General features: G+C 34.9%; 1 protein-coding gene across 1 annotated transcript in view; it reads left to right on the top strand.

The window, feature by feature from the left end:
• The first annotated feature begins 19,320 nt into the window (after positions 1–19,320).
• FANCC (FA complementation group C) overlaps positions 19,321–25,353 on the top strand; it is a 175,840-nt gene continuing 169,807 nt past the window's right edge. The window contains exon 1 of the mRNA XM_023497293.2: positions 19,321–19,459. The gene's annotated coding sequence lies outside the window, so the exon portion shown is untranslated. The remainder of the gene's footprint in view (positions 19,460–25,353) is intronic.

Consider the following 25,353-nt stretch of genomic DNA (forward strand, 5'->3'; position numbering starts at 1 on the left):
GAAAGCAGTCTAGGTAAAATAATATAAGAACTATGAAGAGGGAAAGAACATTTTTACTTGGGATTTTGTAAGGATTTAGGGAACTCTACAAAAGAGGGGACATTTGAATCTGAAATTCAATAATATCAATTGATGGAAATATAAAGGGAACACGCTCCACATGAATGGGAGAAGTCTAGCTAAATGCACATTTGTGGAAGGAGACAAGAGGGAAATAAGTGATAGCCCAATGTGGCTAGGAAGTGGAATTTGTAAAGGAGACTATGAATACAAAATAAATCCAGAAAGCTTGGTTTTATTCAGATTGTAGAAGACTTAAAATATTAGGTTAAGGAGATTTAAAAAATATTATCCAAAAGGCAATAGTGAAGAATTTTGAATAGGAAAGTGAAAAAGTCAAATTTGTGCCTTATTTGGGCAACTATGTAAAGACCAGACTAGAAGCTAGAAGCTAGAAATCAGTAGAGACTACTGTAGCAATTTAGGAAAAAAGTAGTAAGGCCATGAATGGTGAATAGTGATGGTGTTAGTAGACAGAATTATAGAATCTTAAAATCATTAATTTAGGCACTATTAATTAGAGAAATCCAATTAAGACAACTCTGAGATACCACTATACACTTCTCAAATTAGCTAAGATGACAGAAAAAAGGGGCAGCTAGTTGGTGGCAGAGGTCCTCAAACTTTTTAAATAGGGGCCAGTTCACTGTCCCTCAGACTGTTGGAGGGCCGGACTATAGTAAAAACAAAAATTTTGTTTTGTGGGTCTTTAAATAAAGAAACTTGATATCCCTGGGTGAGGGGAATAATCGTCCTCAGCTGCCCCATCTGGCCTGTAGGCCATAGTTTGAGAACCCCTGGTAGTGGATAGAGCACTAGCCCTGAAGTCAGAAGGACCTAAGTTCAAATGTGACCTCAGACACTTAACACTTCCTGGTTGTATGACCTTAGGCAAGTCACTTAACCCCAATTGCCTCAGGAGAAAAAAAAGATGACAGGAAAAAATAATGATGAATGTTGGAGAAGATATAAGAAAACCTGGACGCTAATAAATTGTTGATGGAGTTGTGAATTGATTCAACCATTCTGGAGAGCAATTTGGAACTATGCTCAAAGAGCTTTCAAACTGTTTATACTCTTTTATCCAGCAGTGTCTCTACTGAGCCTCTATCCCAAAGAGATCATAAAAAGGGAAAAGGACCCACATGTGCAAAAATGTTTGTAGCAACCTTTTGGTAGTAACAAAGAACTGGAAACTGAGTGGATGCCCATCAGTGGGAGAATGGCTGAATAAGTTATGGTATGTAAATGTTATGGAATATTATTGTTCTGTAAGAAACGATCAGCAGGATGGTTTCAGAGAGTCCTGGAGAGACTTACATGAACTGATGCTAAGTGAAGTGAGCAGAACCAGGAGATCATTGTACATGGCAACAGCAAGATTATACAATGATTAATTCTGATGGACGTGGCTCTTTTCAACAATGAAATGATTCAGGCTAGTTAGTCTTGTGATGAAGAGAGCCATTTGCACCCAGAGAGAAGACTGGAGGAACTGAGTGTGGATCACAACATAGTATATTCACTCTTTTTGTTGTTGTTTGCTTGCATTTTGTTTTCTTTCTGATTTTTCCCTTTTTGATCTGATTTTTCTTGTGCAACATGATAATTATGGAAATATATATAGAAGAATTGCACATGTTTAACATATATTGGAATACTTGCTATTTAGGGGAGGGGATAGAGGGATGGAAGAGAAAAATTTGGAACACAAGATTTTGTAAGGATGAATGTTGAAAATTATCCATGCATATGTTTTGAAAATAAAAAGCTTTTATTTAAAAAAAAAAATCATGGATTTAGGGCTAGAAAGAATCTTAGATGATAGCTAATAAAACTCCCTCATCTTACAAGTGAGGAACTTGAGGTTAGAGAAGTTAGGATCACACAGGTAATAAGTGGCAGAGCTGAATCAATACTCCAATGTAACTTTATATTTAGTATTCTAGTATCTGGCAAACCACATAGCTTCTATGAAAGATAATGTTGAAGGTAAGAGCAACAGGATAGGACAACTGGTTAGTTGAACAAGATGGGGGAAGGAGATTCAAATATGAATCTAAAACTTCAAGACTGTGCTTGGCAAAAGACATTTCTCAGTAGATAAGTAGTCAAAGCTATTAACAACTATATGAAGTAATTCTCCAAATTATTACTAATAAAAAAATACCACCCAAAAAAACCCCTCAGGTTTCATCTCATGCTCAACAAAGTAATTTTTAGACAATGATAACAAAAGATAGGAATGCTAAATAAGTACTGGAGAGGTTGTAGAACATCAACCAACCTAATGTGCCAATAATGGAATTATGAATTGGTCCAAGCATTTTGGAAATCAATTATAATTATTCAAAAAATAATTAATTAAAATATCTATAAATTTTGGTCTTGAAAAGAAAGTACTCTCCCCCACATATGTAAAAATATTAATTGTAGCTCTTTCTGTAATAGCAATGGATGGAAACAAAGTAGCCATACCACCAGCTGGGGAATTGTTAAGCAAGTTGTAATCCATAAATGCAAAGACATAAATATATTGCCATGCTGTAAAAAAAATTATAAATTTGATAAACACACAAAAAGACTGGTCATAAAAAATCAAATAAGTAGAAGCTGGAAAACAATATACACAGTAATATAACAATATAAAAAGTAAGAACAACAAAAAAGCATTTGGCAACTGAATTCTGTGAAATTATAATCACTGCTCTTGGTATTTAAAAATCTAAGAATGACACATCTTCCCCTTTTTTACAAAGGTAAGGGATTAAGGGGTGGAAAAGTACAATGTTAAACTTGAATGATATGTGGTTAGTTTTGCTAAAATGAGTTTTTTTCTCTCATTTTAATTTGTTGTTATAAAGGCTATCTGGGAGGGGGAAGTAGATACATTGGGAAATATGAGTAATGTAAAACACAAAAAAAATTAATAAAATTTATTTTTTAAAAAAAAGTCTAGGTGACTGGGACATTGATGGTCTCTTTAAGAAATAAATTGCAGCTATACTACAACAATAATTAAAATTATTTTATATTGATTAAAAATAGAAAAGTTTATTACTGGAAGAGATTAGTTATACAAAATTCAGAAGCAAAAGAACATAATGGAATAGTGTTTGATAAATCCAATACCACAGGTAATAGGTCAAGAACTAACTATTCTTTCTACAAAAGACATCTGGGAAAACTGGAAAGCAGTCTGGAAGAAATTAAATTTAGATCAACATATCATACCATATACCATGAAAAGCTTCAAATGGATATATAACCTAGATTGAAAATATTATATCAAACACAAATCAGAGGAATTACTTTTCATAACCATGGCTAGAGGAAGAGTACAAAACCAAACAAAGGCTAGAGATGATCAGAGGAGATAAAGTAGACAATTTTGAATACACATAATTGGAAAAGTTTTACACAAAATCAATGCAAAATAAGAAGGGAAATAGTTAACAGAAATATCTTCACAGAAATTTTCTCTGAAAAAAGTTTGATCCCTAAGATATATATCAGGATTTGAAAGGAGATACATAAGGAGAACCATTATCCAATAAATAAATGACCAGAGGATATGAATAGACAATTTGCAAAAGAAAAAATGCTATTGACATCTATTGACAACTGTATAAAAAATGTTCCAAATAGCTAATAAGAGAAAAGCAAAATAGTGACATAGAGAAATCATTCAACCATCAATACATATTAAAATTGGTATTAATTCATTATCTATGGTACTTTGAAGCATGTTTTAGTTCTCTTTATCTCTTAATTGTCTGCATTTAATATTGTCTTGTCTGAGAATGTGATTCCATCCCTGATTTTTTAAAATTCATTTAACATATAAACAAATAAGCTCCAATCTTTCATTTTAGTCTCTGCAAATGTTTGTTTCAAGTGATTTTCTTGTAAAAACCACATTGTTTAATTATGTTTTCTAACTCATTCTCCTATCCTTTTATTCTATGGGTAAGTCCATTTCATTCACATAAACAATTATAATTGTTAATGCTGTTTCTTTCCTCTTTCATATCCTCTAATGATTTTTTCCTTCCTTTGCCCTCAGCTTCTCTTTTTAGGTGAAAGAAGGGGAAATGTAGTTCCTACCCCACCCCCTTCTTACTCTGTTGATGTAGTTATATAATATTCTGTCACAAATGATAAGATTTTCATGCAATGAAAAGACTATCTTTATATTCAGTGTCTTGAATGAAGCAGAATAAGAAAAAATATTTACTATTATCGATCGATAGATAGATTTAATATTAAATCTAAATACTAAAAATCTAGTACTTTGTGGTGGAGACTCCTGTAGGAGAAGGGAATTTTTCTCCCATTAGCCCTTTCATTGGCCAATGTGTCTAGCAGCAATTTGACTAGAGGGAGATACTTCATCCAGAAGTTCAAAATTTTGTGGATTCAAGAGTTTGAGACACATTTGAAGAATCAGAGACACAAACTCCTCAAGAGAAAAATTTAAGGAAACGACTTTAGGGAGGAAACACTTTGAGGAAGAACAGGATTCTTGGCAGCAGTGAAGAGAGCAGTAAAAAGAGAAAAGCAGACCCTGAGAACACAAATGAGCAACCCCATTTGCATTAAATGGCTTCTAGAAAGGGAGAAAGTACTATAAACCTTGAATTCCTAACAGTTGTGATTGCCTTTGTGGCAGGCACATGGATCTCACTACCATTATGTTTGAGCTCACCCATCATACAGATATCATCTGTATTTATGGGGAGTGTTCCCCCCACGACTGGGACAAAATTTCTTAATAGATTTTCTTACTGTTCTAATTGTATCTTTTATCTGACTTTTGATGGAAAGCACACTAGTAAAGGATCATGAGCTATAGTATTAAAAGTAATCACCTTTGGGGTACTCTCTATAACTGAAGCTGGTTGTCCCCTTGAAGACACAATTATCCCAGAGAGTTTGATACATTTACAAGAAAAAGGAAGGTAGAGAATGAAAGAAATGACGTCAATACTAATAATCTATAATTTAAAATAGTGTGATCCCACTACTTTGCCCCTGTTCATACAGACCAGACTCCAATCACTACTTTCTGTGCTTTCTTTCTTTCTTTGCCTCCTTTGAATTCCCAGATTATGATTCAAGCCCTGAAGTTTTGTTATTCTTATGATTATTCCCTCTTTGACTCTATATTTTCTCATAATGCCCTTCTGCTTGTCTAAGTTCTAGTAATAAGCAGTTATTATTGGAACTTAAATGATTTCTAAGTGTTGTAATTTTTTTTTCTTTAACTAAATTGCCTGAGGTTCTTTATGAAGAAACTGAAAACTGACTTTGTCACCTGTTGACACTTTAACAGGTCAGGGCCTAGATCCTGCTGCCTTTACCCCTACCTGACATATCCCTACCCAGAGTGTTTGCATGCTTCTGGCTATTTTCTCATAGTCTCGGATTAGTTGAAGGAGTTTATTGCTTCCTTTTACCAAAGAAAGCAGTCTTTCTTTGATATTATTTATCATTGTTTCATCTAGTCAACTTTTAAGTATTTGTTATAGGTTTTGTCAGGGAATTTAGGCTCAATTAGGGTCTTTCATATTTCCATTTTGAGTGGAAGTTTCCAACTAATTTTTCACTATACTCCTCTATACCAAACTTTGAATTGAAAATACATATATATATATTTGGAGGGTCTTCTTGAGTTCTTTGTAGGATTTACCTATCATTTCATTATCTGTTGATACCTAAATTGCAATTATTTCCATGGTGGTTTTTTTAAAATGCTCACATGAGGCTATGCAAGAAACAATTTTAATGACTATTTTTGTTTAGCGCAATCACATTAGATACATGCAATTACTGGTTGACATGCAAAACAAGCATAAAATAATTTTTTAAAAAATAACCATAAAGGCTAGCATATTGGTACTACACATTGTTGTTAAATATGTCATCTAGGAGATGTTAATATCAAAAAAAAGATTAGCTGATCATACAATAAATTCAGATTAGGAAAGTGCAAGGGGAGTCCCCAGCATGATTGATGGATTCTCTGTGGCTAATTTGTATCAGAACATGAATATGAATGTACAGAATGAATGGGTATGGGTTGGTTTTACAATACGCATCAAAAGAAGGAATACATATTTGCAATATTTGATACTGTTGACAAATTTTCTTCCTGAATATTCTCTCTTCTCTGGGTTTTTGCTATTTTTCTCTCTTGATCTTCTCTTTGTCTAACTATTCTTCAGTTTCCTTTTCTGGATCTTCAGTCCTCTAAATGAATAATCACCAGTTCTCTGTCCTAGATCCTCTTTTCTTTTTTCTCTATACTGTCTTACTAGGTGATGCTACTAGCTTCTATGGGTTCAATAATCATTTCTTTGTAGATGACTCACAATATTGTTTGTTCAGTCATACTGGTCTGCAGATTAATCCTCATATATTACTATATTTCTCCAATGGAATGTATGTTCCTTGACTTAAGAATTATAGAGTCAGTTAAAAAGTCTTCATCGCACTTGTTCAAGTAATGAAGAGAGCCATCTACACCCAGAGAGAGAACCATGGGAACAGAGTATGGAATACAATATAGCACCCTAATTTTCTTTGTTGTTATTTGATTGCATTTTCTTCCTCAGTTTTTCTTTTTCTTCCTTCTTGATCTGATTTTTCTTGTGATCTTTCATGTATTGGACTACTTGCCAGCTAGAGGAGGGGATGGAGAGGAGGGGAAAATATGGAACAAAAGGTTATGCAAGGGTTAATGTTGGAAAAATCATCCATGCATATGCTTTGTAAATAAAAAGCTTTAATAATAAAAGAGAGAAAAAACATACAATGAGATAGTCTTACTGTAGACTGACTTCATATTCACCTGCTTCCAAGATTTATTCCCAAGATTGGGAGTGACAGTGGTTAAATTTTCAGTAAGAACATCAATGCTTCAAAAATCATCTATAAATCAGGGCTTGATTTTTTGATTTGTTCATTGTCTAGACTGAGGAATATGATGCAGAAAATCTTAATAATGTTGATTAAAATTGTGTCATGAGGTTTTTGTTTGTTTTTCAGATAACTATCTATTAAACATTTACTAGCACTCCAAAACAAACAAATAAATAAAAAGTCTCCATCCAAATGGGATAAACCAGTTACTTCTATAATGAAGGGTAAGGTTAGGACAAATCAAAGGTTATCCTACTCATCCATGAGTAAACTTATGGAACACATTATTTAAGAGAAAGTATAGTCATACTGGTCTACTGGTTAATCCTCACATATGATCTACTTCCTATCTCTATACTTTTGTACTGACTATCACTGTTGCCTAGAATGGTGTTCCTTAGAATGGTGCCACCTCTTAGAATTTCCCTGGCTTCCTTTAATGTTCATCTTATAAAAGTCTTGTGCAGGAGAAGCTTCCTGGACACATCACATCCTCCAACCCCCAATTGCTCATACTTCTCCGTCTAAGGCTATCATCATCATCATCTTTTTTTTTTTTTTTTGCCATTTTCTTTTTCCTTCTTCTTCTTTCTTCCTCCTCCTCCTCCTCCTCCTCTTCCTCCTTCTCCTCCTCCTCCTCCTCCTCCTCCTTCTCCTCCTTCGTTTGGTTTTGCTTTTTTTTTTTTTTTCAGTTTTCAACATTTATTTTTGTAAGATTTTAACTTCCAAATTTTTTCTTCCCCTCTTCCTTACCAAGACAGCAAGCAATCTGATATAGATTATATATATATACAGTCATTTAAAACATATTTAACATACTAAACATAAACATCAGAACAAAAGGGAAAAACCACAAAAGAGAAAAAAACAAACAAAAAAGTGAAAATAGTGTGCCTTGGTCCACTTAAAATTTACATAGTTCTCTCTTTGGATCAAATGGCATTTTCCCTCCCAAGTCTTTTGAAATTAAATTGGTTCATTGTATTACTGAGAAAAGTTAAGTTTATCATAATTGATTATCACACAATCTTGCTGTTACTGTGCACAATGTTCTTCTAGTTCTGCTCATACTCAGCATCAGTTCATGCAAATCTTTTTTTTTAAATGTGTACATTTTTTCCCTCAATAGTATTTTATTTTTCCAAATACATGGAAAGATAATTTTCAACATTCCTTTTTGTAAGACGTTGTGTTCCAAATTTTTCTCTCTTTCTTCTTTTTTCCCCCATCCCAAGATAGCAAGAAACTTGATATAGGTTAAATATATGTGCAACTAAAACTACTTTCCTTAAATTTATTTCTCCTGTATTATAATATATATTGTACAATATATAATATAACAACAATAATAATATGTCTGTATTGTCTTCTCAATTGGAAGGTATGTTCCCTGGTCTAAGAATTATAAAGTCAATTAAAGGTCTCCATCCAAATGAGATGAACTGGTTTCTTCTATAATGAGGGGTAAGGTTAGGACAAATCAAAGGTTGACCTACTCACATCCATGAGTAAACTTATGGAACTCATTAATAATCTAAGAGAAGGTACAAGCTAGAAATAAAAAGTAATTCAAAAGAAGCTTAAACAAATTACTGTATGAAAAAGAATATTATGTTCCACTGTTTTTGTTTTGGCACACTTAGTCCTTTAGCCCAATGCCTAACACATAGTAAGCACTTCATAAATGCTTGTTGATTAATAGATTACAGATTCAATGGAGTGTTGGAGTGAAGTATATATAGTATTAGGCCCTAGTTTTTTTCTTCAAAATAAAATAGAACAGAAAAATATATGGATTTGTTGTTTAATAGTTAAAATTTTTAAATTTCTTCATAATTTACTCTATCATATTATCTTCAATGTCTTGAAAGTCTAATTTAGAAAATGAATAAACAAGAAAAAAAATGTGGTTAACTAATCTTACTAAAAAGTGCCAATCATTTAAAGGATCAATTTAAAACAGACACAGGGAGGGGATGAACAATTTCTTTTCTTATTTTGTCTCATGGTTGCCAAAATTTTTCAAATAACAAATGCAGATGATTACTTTTTAATTAAAAAAACTGAAGATGCTTATTCTTAGAAGTCTTTTAAAATTAATTTCACACTAAAGTGATTCATTATGAATTACTTATGAGGAAAATTATTTTGAAGTTATGTGCTCACTATAAAGCATAATTTATTACTTTGAGGGGGCAAATGTGCTATATTAGTTCTCACATGTCATATTTGATGAGAACATTCTTTAAATAGAAAAGCAGCTTTTACTGAATAAAAAATGATTTAAGTATTTGCAGGATTTTAAAAAAAAACTATATTCTTAAAATTAAGTTTGCCATTGATCAAATATCAATGGGACAATTTGTTTAGGAAATTCTCTATGATAGAGGTTGTACAATGATACTATCCCTCTTCTGCTAGTGGCATTTTATATATAAAGTTTTTTTCCTAATATTACCTATGGTCTTGAATTAATGTCATTTTTGAAAAGCACATATTCTGTCTCAAGAACATCACATGAAAAGTAAGACTCTCATACTCCAAATTCTGAGGATAAAGACAAAGAATAAGCCCCAATCCTATAAAGCTTTACCTATTGTCTCTCCCTACTGGCCTTGGTTCACATTTTTCTCTTGTAAATTGGAAACCAATGAGCTTTGAGATCCAATGACCTAAAAGGGAACTAAAATAGGAAGTACACCTTTTTTTTTCTAAACTTGTGAAATTTATATATAACAATGCTTATCACACAAATACACACACATATGTGTGCACACCCACACCTACAAAATGACTCTTTTTCCATAGGTAGGCAGAGAGTTGAGAGCTAGATAGGTCACTGGTCACAAACTTTAACATACACATATTGACTTAACTTTTAAACTACAGGAACAATAACTATTTTCTAAGTTTCTTTCTCTGTTAGCCTTAACTTACTACTTATCTTGGCAGGAAGCAAAAATGGCTAAAGTAATTAGGGATTTTTTCATCCAGTGTTAAGTCCCTCATTTGAGCAGAACAAAGAGCTAGAGGCAGCTAGGTGATACAATGCACAGAGCAGTGGATTGCGCTCTGGAGTCAGGAAAAAGACCTCAGACACTGGGCAAGTCACTTAATCCTGTTTGCCTCAGTTTCTTCATCTGTAAAATGATCTAGGGAAGGAAATAGTAAAACATTGCAGTATCTTTGCCCAGAAAATCCCAAATCAGGTTAAAAAAAAAAAAAAGTCAGACAACATTGAACAACAATAAAAGACTAGGGGAAATAAAGGAACTGTTGAGCAGTAGCCATGAGTTTGCAGTTGGAGAAACCAAGATAAACAGGAATGGAACAAAAGACAGGAGACAGGGTAGGAGTTCACCCTGGTCTCCCATCTGATGGCTCCTTATTTTAACTAATCATTCTTGCTAATTCAGTGACAGATTTTGTCTTTGCCTTCTAAATTCTTTAGACAGATTTTGTCTTTGCCTTCTAAATTATTTAGACTGAGACAAAGCCCCATTCTCCCTGCCCTACTTGTTCCTGAAAACAGCAGCAGCCAACAGCACCTATTAAACCTTCAATATAAGTGGTGGGTCCGGTCACCATTGCTTCTTCTATTGTTTCTTCTCATCTTGTGATCTGGAATTGTAATCTTGTTTCTACTAGACAGACAGATTCAAGTCCTCATGTGGTTTGGGACTTGAGTCTGTAACCAGTATAATCATACCAGTGCATGGATATAGGGAAGTAAGGAGCTATATCCACAATTGCCATTAGTTCAGAAAGTAGGTAAAAGGCAGAGTGAGAATAGATCATTTTGACCAGTTTTCACATTCAGGACAATAAATCTAGACTTTTTTATTTAGACTTTTATTATGTGAAACACTACTGTAACCCTCACTTCCTGGAAGGCCACATATGTTAGATATCACATCTCCTCCAGTATCATTAGCATATCCAGGCTTTTTGAATATGGGAATATCTAGGCTTTTTGAAGATGGCTGCAGTGCTCATTGGTGGTATTGTTTCAATGGTAGGGAGTAATCCCCTGTACTTTGTTCCACTTAACAGTCAGATTAACTTTTACAAAAAAAAATTTTTTCATAATCTAAAATCATAAATGTACAAAATTTGCTTTATTTCAGCAAATTTAGCAAAAATTTTGCTTCCTAAAATATGGGGCTTAATTCCTTTCCCCTAACTCTGGGGAGGGAGAAGGGAATTAGTTCATCATTCAGCTTGGTTCCTATGGAGCATAAAGTCAGTTCAAAGTCAAATTCACCTGATACTTGAGTCTCAGACACCCCAACTTCTTTGGGCTGCTGATTGACTGCACTATCTCACCTGCAGTCCTAGTTCCAAGGCCCCTATGGCTACAGCTATGGGGTAAGGACCATCATTGGCACCTAAGACTGAAGAAAAATGAAACAAAACAGAAATAAATACATTCCCAGGCTCATTTCCCAAAGCTGGGGCAAAGGGGGGGGGCAGTTATTCCTTTCTCATTGGTTCAGTTCATGACATGAACTAAACTGTAGATGAACTGTGATCCTCTGGACAAAGCAAGAAGAAATACTTAGGAAAGATCATGAACTAGAAATGCAGAAAAAAAAAAGTGCCTCAGTAGGTCCAGTTTTAAAAATTCATTTTTTTTTTTTTTTCTGGAAGAATGGTCTGTTTTGGCTATATAGCCTGTGGTTTTCTCTTCTTTTGTATAATATAATCGTTCTCTGGGAGCAGGTTTCTTGGGGAGGTTTTCTGGAGGCAGGCTTAGTTTCGGTTCAGAGTAATACTAATCATTTCAAATGCAGGCAGCTGATAAAATCCAAACGTTTATTTTCTCCTTCCAAGTCTTGTCTCTTTCCTTGGGCCTGGTTAGCTTTCCCGACTCCTGCCAATCTTCCGAAGTGACTTCTGGCTCTAGCTCAACTCCAACTTGTGGCTTTTTCTGAACTGACTCTCCCCTCTCAATTTTTTCAACTGAACTCTGCTGACTGAGCTCAGCTGTTTTTACGCTCTCTCTCAAAGGTTGACTCCTCCTCTGAGAGTGGGATTATGGGAAGTGTGAATTCACAAAGTTACTTGTGTATCTTCCATACTTGTGAACTCCAATGTGTGAGCTCTAATGTGTAAACTCTTAAAGGTTCAAACCCAAGCACACAAGCATTGCTTCCATCAATTCTACTTAGTACCTTGTTTCAAGTTCTGGCTCATAACATCTCCTTGTAGGATCAGATCAATCATACTGAACCATGCTAAATTAGATAATTATTGTCTCTATCAATTCTAATGACTTAACACTTTGTAAGGATTCCAACAATAGCCAATCAAAGGAAGCACATTACCCCCTTTATCCCCAGCCAAGTAGGGGACATTTTTAGGCTCTCTGGACATGTTCTAGAGGCCCCCAGGACATCTCTCTGTTAGATAACCTAGACATGCTCTGAAAGCCCAGATATACACATGTGTACATATATGTATACACATATACAAATATGGGTATATAACACGCATCTGTATTTTTACACACATATATGCTATATTGCAGAAAATGTAAGGTTAGTTCACATTATACTTTAAGGATTAAGGCATTTCAGTAATGGTCTATACAACTTTGGTTAATGTCTTCTTGAAAGAGGCAGCTTAGTGTTACAGTGGCTAGAGCACTAGTCTTATAGTCAAGAACATCTGATTTCAAATCTGGCCTCAGATGCCTATTAGCTATCTAAACCTGGCTAAGTCATTTAATTTGTCTGCTTCAAGTTCCTCAACTGTAAAATGTAAATAATAGCACCTACCTCACAAAGATTGTTGTAAGGATTAGATGAGATACTTGCAAAGCACTTAATGGTACAATGCCTGGCACATAAATAATATTTAGTGCTTACTAAATACTTGTTACTTCTTGCCCATTTGTCAAATGTTGTTGATAATTTGGTACCTGCAATGTCAATTTTATGTGATTATGGTGAGGGTCAAATGAGATACATTTGTGAAGTTACTTTGAAAAAGTAATAAATGCTGGATAACTGTGACATGTTTTTAGTATTAATATAATGATTATTTTAAGTTCATAAGAAAAAAATATTTAAAGGTAAAAAGCACTTGTGATGGATGACCACTAGTTGTATATGTTATAGTGGGTTTCTTTTTCAAGTATTGTTGGCAGAGATGGCTGCTGAGGTCCCTTCCAATTCTCAAATTTTATGAAATATGAAAGGATCACATTATTCATGACATAAGACTTTTTAGGGACATTAGGGTTTCATAGTTGTTCCAAAATATTTTGCTGAGAGAATTTTTTTAAATTATAAGTTAAAACACATGCAGAAACTTTTTTTTAGTGAACAAATTAGTCGGGGCATTATTCATCATTTTCTTTAGTGACTTTATTTTTTTAAGTTTTGTAGTTCACCATTGAGATTTAGCTATAGATCTATGACTACCTGGTCTATGATGAGACATTTCTTCCTTAATAGGTAATTTAAAGCTTGAAGTAACTTTAAATATAATATGACCTAAATCTCTGTACACAATATGGATATACAACATGTGTTTATTTCTGTTTCTTTTCTTTTCTTCCAATGATTCTAACTGGCATAGAATAGAAGTTAAATATGGACCTTCAGAAACCTTTGATTGTGTTTACTTGATATTTGCCATGCAACTCTTCCCTAAGGGATTCTTAAGTCAGAAATGATAGTGATATGTTTTGTGGAATTTTCTTTCTGATTTTAATTGTAGCCACAATCTAGTAACTTGCATTAAAAAAAAAAAAAACAATAAAAATTCTAGAATACTGAGATCAAGGATTATCTGTAAATATACTTGCAATTATACACTTTACAAAATTAAAAGAAAATTTTATTGCAAGTCTAAAGAAAGCATAATATAAAATAGAACATTTGGAAAATAAACAGAAACTTTTAATAAGCCCTTGTATCTTGAAGACACAAAGCCCATTCAATCATCCTCCTGAACAGTGTCATTTACCTCTGTAATGTGCTGCTACTCCCTGCAACCTTAACTCTTCATCCTTGGCAGAATCCTTGCTCCAATCAAGATGTCCCACCTCTTTTCCCAGTATATTGGTATGACTCTTTGGGAGACATAGTAGATGGCTGGAGTTTAAAAGGTAACTGAGAAACTAGAGAGCTCTTAAGGAGCTTTGAAATTAGGATTATGAATTATAATTTTATTTGTACTGTTTAACTCCTCAGGTTGCAAAAGCATATATCCAATTTACTAATAATTTTTAAAAGCAAAATATTGCTCTCCAGTGAGTCCTTTTAGCTATCAAGGAGGCAATGTTAAAGTTTGCTCTCATCTGTAGCACTGCTCTTCATCTAGGTCAGAGCAGGTGATATCACGGGCCTCATCTATATTTCTTCAAACAGAAGTCCGGATGTGCTTGGCGTGATGCTCTTTCAGCTGTCCTACTGTTTTTTTTTTTTTTTTTTTTTTTTTTTGTTGTTGTTGTTGTTGTTGTTGTTGTTGTTGTTGTTGTTGTTGTTTGGTTTTTTTTTTTTTTGATAAGGAAAATAAAATTTCTCTATTGACCACAGAACATAACAAAAAAAATTAACTGTCAATGCACATAGTCTTTCCCATCATGCAGGAAAAGACTTCCAGAGTTTTCTCTATTTGGGCAGGATATAAAGTTTTTGAAGCTGGAGGACAACAAGAACCTGATTTTTAATTATATAATGCCAGAGGTTAGAAAGAATGGTAGCAAGGAGGAATAGCTTCAGTAACTTTCTGGTCCTTAATTGCATCATTACTAGGATGTGATAGAAGATTCACTTAGGATTGGCAAACATATATGGGGCACTACATGAATTGTTAGATAGTATACCTACACAGATAGGATCATGAATACTTTGAGATTATACAGGCATCTATTAAATTTTAAAGATTACAAATAAGAATGTTTGATTTTTAAAAGCAAACAAAAAGTCTAAGAAAACATGGAAAGTGTTATACTAGGTTCTTTTATATTTGATACCTAGATAGATATATTTTCAAAAATGTGGATACTCCCCCCCAGGATATAGATCAAAGTATCAAATCTAGATTTAGCCACTACTATGCTATTATATGTTTACTTTCTATATTTTGTATCTTATATATTCCATGGATATATGTGGGAAATGATCCTGTTTTCAAAAGTAGTACCAAATTGTTTTGATAATTAGTGCTTTTTAATATTTGATAGGCAATCCTATCAAAATTTTCATCATATTCCTTGAGATTATTAATATTATGTTCCTCCAGATGAGCCACTTTTTTCTAGCTCAAAAAAAGTAATCCTTTGTAAGTCTGCTTTTCTTTCATCTTAGCCAATCAGATAGATATGAGGTGGTACCTCAGAACTGTTTCAATTTACATTTCTCTAATCAATGTTGATTTTTAGCATTTTTATATGACTATAAATAGCTTTAATTTCTTCATCTGAAAATTATCCATGCCATTCTCAAAGATTATTTATGTTACAGATCATCAACCAACATAGGTGTAAGTTATTTCCAAATGAGATTACGACTTTGATAAAATCCCAGTATGGAACAAAATAACAATTTTTTTCCTTCTAAACATTTCATACCTTCTTCTCTTTCAAATGTATTGAGATAATTTTTCATTGTCCTCAAAATTGTGCTATCTCTATCATAGATTTCTTATTTGTATATTTGGCTTAGTCTAGTTGCTCTTTCCATCTTTATTTAGTGTCATTCCTATATTCTCATATAGCACATCAGCAACTAAAATATTAGAATTCAAATGTGGCAGGTTCTCTATAATTCATGGAGAAAAAGTGTTGGTAGGTTTTTTCCTTTTTTACATTTGTTGCCTTCTTCCCAATTTCATCCTTAAATTTTCTCAGGATGATCTGGTTCAAATGGGACTTTTACAAGTTCTTGTAAACTTATTTCTTTCTCTATCATTTCTTCTGAATGTGTTTGAGAGAGAGAGAAAAAAAGAGAGACTGACAGAGACATAGAAATAGAGAGAAAGAGGGAAAGAGAGAGACTTATTCATAATTTGTCTTCAGATAAGCTTACAATAAATAAGTAAAATTTAAGCCAATATTGCAATGATACAACCTCTCTTGGCTAATATTTTTTTCCACATGATGAAGAAAAATGCTTTCCTTCTTAGGACAGATTCTAATATCCCCTTATTGTTAGGCTTTATTTATATCCATTAAATTTCCTTGAGAAAGGATGTTAATGGGTCTTAATGTGCATTGTTTTGTACATTTCCTATTTTTTTCAGCAATTATCTGTGATTTAAAATAGGCCAAGCTGAAAATTTTTTCAGGGTATTTTATATTTTCTCAGTTTTATTCTTTTATTTTGGCATTTATACCTTTGCAATAATAAGCTGATATTTTGACTTTACATAGTCAATTTAGAATACCCTCCCACTCAGGTAATCAGTTTTCCTAGGTTTGTGAAGGCACCGATTGGTGATTTTAGCATCATGTTCCCATCCCTAGGCCTTAGCTCTTCTGAGAAATGCAAATATGCCTACCTCACAACCGAGAATATCTTGTTCTGAGATATAATCAATTATGATTAAATGTAATTGATTCAGGATTGACCATAACTACCAATTAAGACCATCATGAAGATAATATAATAATAATAAGAGGACTTACCAAATCACTGACTAGTTGAAGATAAAAGGAACTATCTATTTGAACTACCCAACTACCTAATGCAGAAGGCAGCTGATCTGGAACAACTTTTTGAATTGGACTTTTATAACATTTAAAGAGTCTTCAGTGACTTTACCTACAAAATACTTTGGCAGAGCACAAGGAAACCAGTTGACTTTAAGTGGCAACCAGACCAGGAGGCCTAGTCTCTACTGAAATTCACTTGCAAATGTTTGGACCTAAAAGGGTTCAGCTTCCAGCCATTGCTTCGATGGGATGGAGATTAAATCTGAAATGTTATTATTACTGCATTGAACTGTGAGTGCATATTACAAATTGGATATAGAAACCCTCTGGATTATGTCCCTGGGGAATAAGTTTCTAACAGAGAGAATACACACAGGAATACAAAAGCAAAGACAATCCAAACTCTCAAGGAAGTTAAATTCTAACAGAGAAGACAATATCTACAGGTGAGTGGGGCCACAGAGATGTGACACACATCATCCAAGAACCATGGCAAAATTGATTTGTTCAAGGCTCTAGAACTGGAACAAGGAGAGGAAAAAAAAAATGTACTCTTATAAGGCAAGGCAGCAAGATAATTGACAATGTTATGGAAAAGACAATGAATAGAAAGTGAAATGAAACCTGATGGCTGAGGTTTCCTTGAAAAAAGTGATGAGGAAAGAGCCATCCCACAGGACATGAGTCTCAGAGCCAAGATTTTCTCAGGGTAGCAGAGGAAGTGGGGAGCAAAGTATTGTGCTGTTACTGGGTTTTAAGGAGGTGAGTGTTCCTGCAGGAGGGTCCCATGGTAATATCAGTAGTTTCCTGTCAAAATATAGCACATTTAATTTTTCATATTATTATTTAGTGTTCACCATGTTGAATGCTTCACAGTTCTGTTGAAGTATTCACATTACATTAGGGAACATCAGTGTAATATATGAGGTCTTTCCCTTTCTTTTCTTACTCCTATTTCATATTTTCCAACAGATTTCTTGCTGGTTTTCCCTATGCTCTACTTTGGACTGAAGTCAGAGTAGAAAAGAATATGTTTATGTAATTTAGAGGATTTAATTAAACTATCTGAAGAATTTCTCACCTATAAATCCTCTGCAGTTGGTACATAGTCAACAATTATCTTCATGGTGGTCTTCATGTTTTAAAAAATCTTGTTAGATTTTTTTCCATCATCTTAATTTCCTAAAGTATTTCTCCATGTCCTATACCTTGACAGTCAATCCTTATAACAATGATAAAAAGGAAATGAGCAAGACACTAAATAAATCTGACAAATGGAGGGCTTTTTACAAACTCATCATGACTAAAAAATGACCTTACTGGCAACCGCTGGTGGTGTGGTGGATAAGTTGGAGGCCCAGAGCCAAAAAAGATCCCAGTTCAAATCTGGACTCATGTAGCTGCTTGGTTTCATCTGTAAAATGGGTTAATAATATTACTTACCTCCTAGAATGCTATGAAGATCAAATGAGATACTTATAAAAATATTTTGTAAACCTTAAAAAGTATTATAATAAATGCTATTATTATTGCTTCACAAAAACATAGTAAATCTACTAACAGATATAAGCTAAGCATTTATTGTAATAAAATGATTTCTCTGTAAGTAATCTAGCAACATCTAGGGTCTATGGAAATTTGCAAAAGCAAAAAGGGGTTGCAGAGAGCCAAGTCCATTTTGTAGAATTTTTTTTTTTTTCTCCTTATTTCAGGGGCTGCTAGTGGAGATAAACCTCTGTGCTTAAGGGGTGTTTTTTTTTTTTCTCTCAAAGTATACATGATGTCACAAGGAATCCATTCTAGCACGGTATAAAGTACCAGTTTATACTGTTATTCTCAAATAATCAGCTTTCTCCTTCATACCAAGAGTTTTTCTGAAATCCTTTTACACTTCATGTATTAAATTAAAAACACACACACACAAAGCGACCCTAGAGAAACCACAAAGGAATAAGAAAGAGTATAGCAAGTAGGGTGAGCCAATGCCGCTGATAAAAACGTAAATTTATAGAAATGCTGCTTTCTATTTATTTAAATGGTTTAAACAGAGCGTTGAACTCATTTGAATTTGAATCCAGCACTATCTGGAACCGATTTGAGGACACAAATCCCTAAACAAATAAAGATGTGAGGCTGGTTTGACCATATCCAGGAAAATCCATCTTCTGAGGTTGCCTTCCCAATTCTTTCTTTCCTTTTAAATGTTTCTTTCCTTTTAAAGAGTCTCCAAGGGTTTTAAAGGAATGAGCTTCCATTGTGTCCTTATTTCGTCTATATTTTGACGATACTGCTCAAAAGGGTTCTTTTCTTTCCTACGACTTTCTTCCCTGCTGTTCACTTGTTCTTTGCACCTTAAAACGAGCCTGCAAGCACGGCTCGTGGAGGAGGTCGGAGAGCGGGGACGCACCCTGCTTTTGGGGGACCTCCCTTCGAGAGGAAAAAATTCTGCGCGCTATTCTTTTTCTCTGGCGAGTTACTATTTGCAGGGGTCCCGCTGGAGCACGAGACTAGAACATAGGTCGCTCCCTTCTTTTCTCCACAATGTCCGGCGTGAGCCCAGCAAAAGGTAAGCGAATTCTATAATCATCCGCCGCCGCCGCCCAGGCGCATGCGCCGCGCGCGCGCACACGCATCCTACCTCCAGTAGATATGCCCAGAATCCCCTGCGAGGGCCTGAGAACGCGCGCGTCGCCGCGGCGGGAAAGTTCTGAAATTACGGAGGAGGCTCCCGGTGCCGGCTTCTTTCGGTCCCTCCCCCCCCTTCCCCTCCCGCCCAACAATTGGAGCTTTCCCGGAGACGACCACCCGGTAAGCAAGGGAGAGGGGTGGAAAGAGCTGAACTAAAGAAGTGCTATTCTACGTTCCCACACATTCCCCTCTCTGACCTCTGCAGGGGGTGGGGGAGGGGAGGTCACGCTCCTTACTTCGCGCCTCACCCTTCTTTCTCACTCCTATTACTTGACGGCGGGAGGGAGTGGGCTTGGGAAAGGAGAGACTTAAGAGAGGCTCGCGCTGAGGGCGGGGCCAACCTGGAGAGGGCGGGGCCAACCTGGAGAGGGTGTGGCCAACCTGGAGAGGGCGGGGCTGGCGTAGGGAGGGAGGCGCGTTCAGTCTCTTGGTTGGACCCCACTGGCTTTCTGGAAAGGGACGCGAGAGGATGAATGAAGTGTGAGATGCAGTTCCCTTTTATCCTCGAGCTTTGTGAGAAGTGATGCACGGTTTTTTTCCTTTAAAAAACTCTGCCTTAAAAACCCTCCTGTCACGATTAATGTTACAGACGTAAGATACTACTGGGGAAAAATATTTCTTCAGAGAGCATTATTTAGCTTATGCCGTGTGCAAGACACTCTCAATGCCAGTTGTGACAACCCAGAGGACTTGAGGACTTTGAACCTAAGAATCGCCCTTCAGAACTCTATTAATGCATGCTTATAGGGTGCGTGCTTCCCCGGAGTACAAAGATTGATGAAAGATGAAATTGGAATTCAGTGGTCTCTCATATTATGGAGGGAAAAAAAAAACTGTTCTTCCTTCTCTTCTCCCTAAAAAAGATAATTTAAAATAGAATTAAGGAGAGTCTGCGGAAATTCACCAGTGATGATTCATCTTCAGGTCTCTGCCACCAGCAAAATTCCTTGCCAGAACCTACACTACTGTCGGAAAGCTTCACTAAAATCTTCATGGTTTAAGTTTGACCTGTGTTAGATTTTAATCCATTTTAATTGTTGTGGCTTGAGGGCATTTTTTTTTTTTTTTTTTTTTTTGGCCACCCAGCTGTAGCTGATTTTAGTCTTTAGTTCTTTGAACACTTTCTTAAAGAAGAAGGAAAGGAGGTTATATCTAATGGAATTTATAGCATGTGTTGGGTTCAATTCTATGTGTGGAAAAATGTATTTAATATGACTGTTCATGTAACCTAAACCAAATTGATGTTTCTAATGTATTTAAAAAGCCTGGGAGAGTGAGGTATTTATACATAGCCGGGAGGATGGAAAGAAGATTGCAAATGTACCACAAAAAATATCCAAGGAAGTACTTTAGAACAGTCTTACAATTTGTAATACTTTGCCCTCAAGAAAAATGTGGTTTATATAATATTTGCTTTCACAACAAATAAAGGGTTTACTTTAAAAATATATATACTTAAATATTTTAAAATATCTTACACAATAAAGCTTTTTTTTTTTAAAAAGCACATTGTCATATCCTTACTACCTTGAGAAATGATTATTATACCCCATGACAAAATTGACAGTTATTGTTTATTGGCTCAGGACCTGGAAAATATGTGTCTGTGCAGAACTATGCTTATGTGTTTTCGAGGAAGAGGAGTTAAGATTCTCAAATATCAACATTTACCAGTATTGATTATACAAATTTAATATTTATGAAAGGCAGCCTTGGCTAGTACAAAGCTAGATTATGTAGGCTTCAAAAGGAGCTAAAAAAAAAAAAAAGCTTGCATAAAATGGTTTCAAGTTGATGGGAGTAAATTCTCAAGTTAAGTTAGAAATTAGCAGAAAAGATACTTACATGATTTTTAGGTTAATATTTATACATTCTTTATACTTAAGGCTGCTAAATTAATGACAGATTTTTTAAAAAGGGAGATGATTTCTGTATTGAAAACAATTTAGGAAGGAAAATTTTCAGATTGTTTGAAAATGTTTGAATCAATACAACTGATTCTTAAGCACTTTATTAAACATTTATAATTTTTTTCATCCTCCACAAAAGTTTTGTTTACAGTAATATCTTGGAAATGATCTTGAATTTTTTTGCTAGTGGACCACAGACTCTGGCAGGTCCTACTAAATTAAAAAGATTTGTGTACAGGCTTGGTGACTGTCTTTTTGGGACTAACATAGCTAAGTTCATGGAACTTATAAGATTAACCACCGCAACTCATGAAACTGGCAGCTGTTGTAATATATAATTTTTATTAATAGTTAGAATACTCACTGTTAAAATCATAAATATTTGTAATTATTAAAAATACTTATAATCCATTCAGGCCTTGGTTTACATGGATAGGGGACAATCTTCAGAGTGGGTCAATAATTAGTTTTTTTTATTTGTTCCCTTGCCCAAGTTTTTCCTGAGAACAGAATTTGACTCAAGTCCAGTTCTCCACAACAAGCATTTGGGGTAACAAAGCATTAAACATATGACATGTTTTATTTCAACTGGCAGAAAACAGAGATCTCAAAGTTAAAACACAGCAACAGTCAAGACAACTGCCTGAAGAACCCATCTGTCAGAAATCTATGAGTCTAGAAAATTTATCAGACCTCTCCTGCATCCCATTGCTCATATTAGTCATAAATTGGCAGTTTTTACTAAATACCTATTCTGTGCTTGGCACTGTGCTTAGTGTGTGTCCTTAGGGAATACAGTTTACAGGGAAAACAACATATAAAGCTATACATATATATTAATATAGTTTTGTTAAGAAGAGCTCTGACAGCTGAGGTGGGGGACAGCAAGGAGGAATCAAGAAAGGCTTTTTGTATAAAGTGGTGCAATAATTATGTTGAATCTTGAAGGAAACCTTTGCAGGAGTAAAAAAAGGAAATTATGCCTCTCACTGTGGAGGTACAGCCAGTGCAAAGGCATCTTGAAGCAGTTGGTTAATAGAGCTGGACTCTAGAGTATGCTCAGGGGGAGCAATAGGCAAGATTGGAAAGATAAGAGACGATGTTATAATAGACTTTACTTGTCAAATCAAGAAGTTTATGTTTGGTTCTAGAATTAATGGGGAGTTTCTAGAATTTATTGAATAGTGAGATAACTATCAGAACCTGTGTTTTAAGAAATCACTTTGACAGCTTTGTGGATCATGGTTTAAAGTAGAGAGAGACTTGTAGCACAGATGAGAGATTTTTAAAGTTAATTTTTTTATATTTAATATTTTATTTTCCCCAGTTACATGTGAAACAAGTTTTTTACATTTGTTTTTAAAACTTTGAGTTCCAGATTCTCTCCCTTCCTCCTTCCTCCCAACCCCCATAAAAAAACCACTTGTGAAGTTATTCAAAACATTTCCATAAAAATCATGCTGTGAAAGAAAAACAATCTCCCCTCCCCCCCCAAAAAAACTAAGAAAAATAAAATTTAAAAAAAGAATATGCTTCAGTCTGTATTCAGACACAATCAGTTCTTTCTTTGGTATGGATAGTATTTTTCATCATAAGTCCTTCAGAGTAGCCACTGATCATTGTATTGCTGAGAATAGCAAAGTCATTCGCAGCTGATTATCCAACAAGATTGCTCTTATTTTGTACACTGTACATTTCATTTTGCTTGAGTTCGTGGAGGTCTTCATAGGTTTTTCTGAGGGCATCCTGCTCATCATTTCCAATAGAACAATAATATTCCATCATAATCACATACCATAATTTATTTGGCCATTCTCTAATTAATGGGCATTCCCTCAGATTCCAGTTACTTACCCTGAGAAGAGCTAGGATATAAATATTTTTGTACATACAGATCCTTTTTCTTTTCTTTCTTCTTCTTTTTTTTAATCTCCTTTGGGATTCATGCCTAGTAGTAATATTGTTTAAGTCAAATGATATGCTTGATTTTATAGCCCTTTGGGCAAAGTTCCTATCTTGAGATTAATCATCAATTGGAGGATAACTTTTTTAGGTAAATTTGACTCAGTCCCTACACATTTAAAAAATGAGGCCTTTATCAGAGAAACTTGCTTCAAAATTCTTTTCCTGATTACTGTTGCTAATTGTATTTCTCCCTTATTTATTCTGTTCTCTCTTCTTTCAGCCTGTCCCTTCTCAAAAGTGTTTTGGGCCACACTTGTGTTGAGGCAAGGAGTTTAACACCTGTCTATTTTATAGTATCTGTCTCCCAATTTATAAGTTTCGAAACGATACCAAAATAGGAAACAAAGTAGTCACCTGGCCCAGATGAACTATAACCTCAGGAAATGAAATAACAGACAGAGAGGATACAGAGCAGCTGTTAGGGATTTTTTAAAACTTCACAAAAGCCTTACAAGATTGGAGAAGGGCAAATAGCTTAATTTTCAAAAAATTAAAAAGATAAGTCTGCACGCAGAAGACAGTGAGTCTGAGCTAAACTCTTATAAAAATTCCAGAACGGATCACTAGAGATCACAGACCAACATCCAGAAAGGAAAAAAATATTGATTAGGAAAACAAGTAGTTCATGTTGTACTACATTGTTTCCTATTCTTCCAAGGGTACTTAAGCTTTCCAGGAGTCGTCTTTGGCATTCAAAGCTGATCCCTGTTATTAATTATTGCTAACTTGATTTTTAAAAAAATTAATTACCCAGAAATTATGTCTCTAGAACTTTTTAAATGTCACACACATCCTAAAGAATCACCTAGCCACCCTTGGAAGAGTAGGTATTTCTGGGGAAGGCAAACGACTCTGGTTAACATATAATGAAGGGGAGGTGGGGGAAAATCTGTTTTAATGAGTGCCTGGAGGAGTTTGATCTAGTCATTTACTTCCACATCACCTCCAATCTTGAGCAATATAGTCAAAGAATTTTTTCATATCCAAACCTGAGTAGAACACATTGAGCTTCTCCAGCTGACTGGGGTCCAAGCATGATTGAGGAGAAAGTTAATCCAGTCTCATTATCAGCAAAGTTTCAGATTCTAGCTTGGTCTAGTAGATATTTCAGAGAGGGATAAATCCTGTCTCCCCAGTATTAGCATCTATTTAATAATCATTTTTCTCATCTATCACCAGGTATCATTCTCTGTCCCAGGCAGAGGATCCATCCCTTTTTGTGAGTCTTTTTCTCCCATCATAGCTTTAAAAAGGCCTTTTTTGTTGTTTTTTGTAAGACTTGTTTTTATATTCATCATTTGTTACCTCACTTAATCAGCAGGTTCTTTCTCATTCTTTTTTTCCCCTATGCTTTGGCTATCTTCTAGCATCTATTCTGTGTCCTCTGGATAAAAGACCATAACTCTTAACTTCGGACCCACGTTGCCCCAGTTGGTGAAGTGCCTCTCATGACCACTATATTTGGACTGGCTATAACTGTGCTTCAGTCTACAGTCTGGTCATCTTGTTGCCACTCCTCATTGATGCTCTGTGTGTACCCTTTTTCCCCATCTGCTTTTCTCTGCTTTAGTGTGTGTTCATATAACTCTGTTTGTTCATCATCATTGTGGCTTTCTAAAAAACAAAAAAAAAAAACTTCTTTCCCTAGACACTACTTCCCTATATGTTTTCTCCCTTTATTAGAATCCAAACTTGTAGAAGGAAAAGACTATTGCATTGTTGGTTATTGAGTCCCTGTGCATCCACATTTGTCTCTTAGAAATCCCATGTTTCTTCCTCATTGGAATTCTTTCTCCTCTAGAATTTTAGTCATTAGCATCCTAACTAGCCTATCTTTGAACCCTTTGAAATCTGCTTTTCTACCATATTTTTCCAAAGACATAAAAAGATAAGTCTTCAACAATCATCCCTGCAAAACTTGGTGTTCCAAATCTTTTTCCCTCTTCACCCCTCCTCCCCAAGATAGCAAGCAATCTGATGTAGGTTAAACATGCACAATTCTTCTAAAAAATCTGCTTTTCTAAAATCTGTGATGCATTTCACACTCTGTCTGGACTTCCTCTCTGTTACAAACTCTAAGAGGGTATAGCCATTTACTCCCAGTATTCCTATCTTTCTACCTTGTGAAGGAGATTGTAA

This window comes from Sarcophilus harrisii, chromosome 1, assembly GCF_902635505.1.
Source record: "Sarcophilus harrisii chromosome 1, mSarHar1.11, whole genome shotgun sequence".
Classification (NCBI taxonomy): Eukaryota; Metazoa; Chordata; class Mammalia; order Dasyuromorphia; family Dasyuridae; genus Sarcophilus; species Sarcophilus harrisii.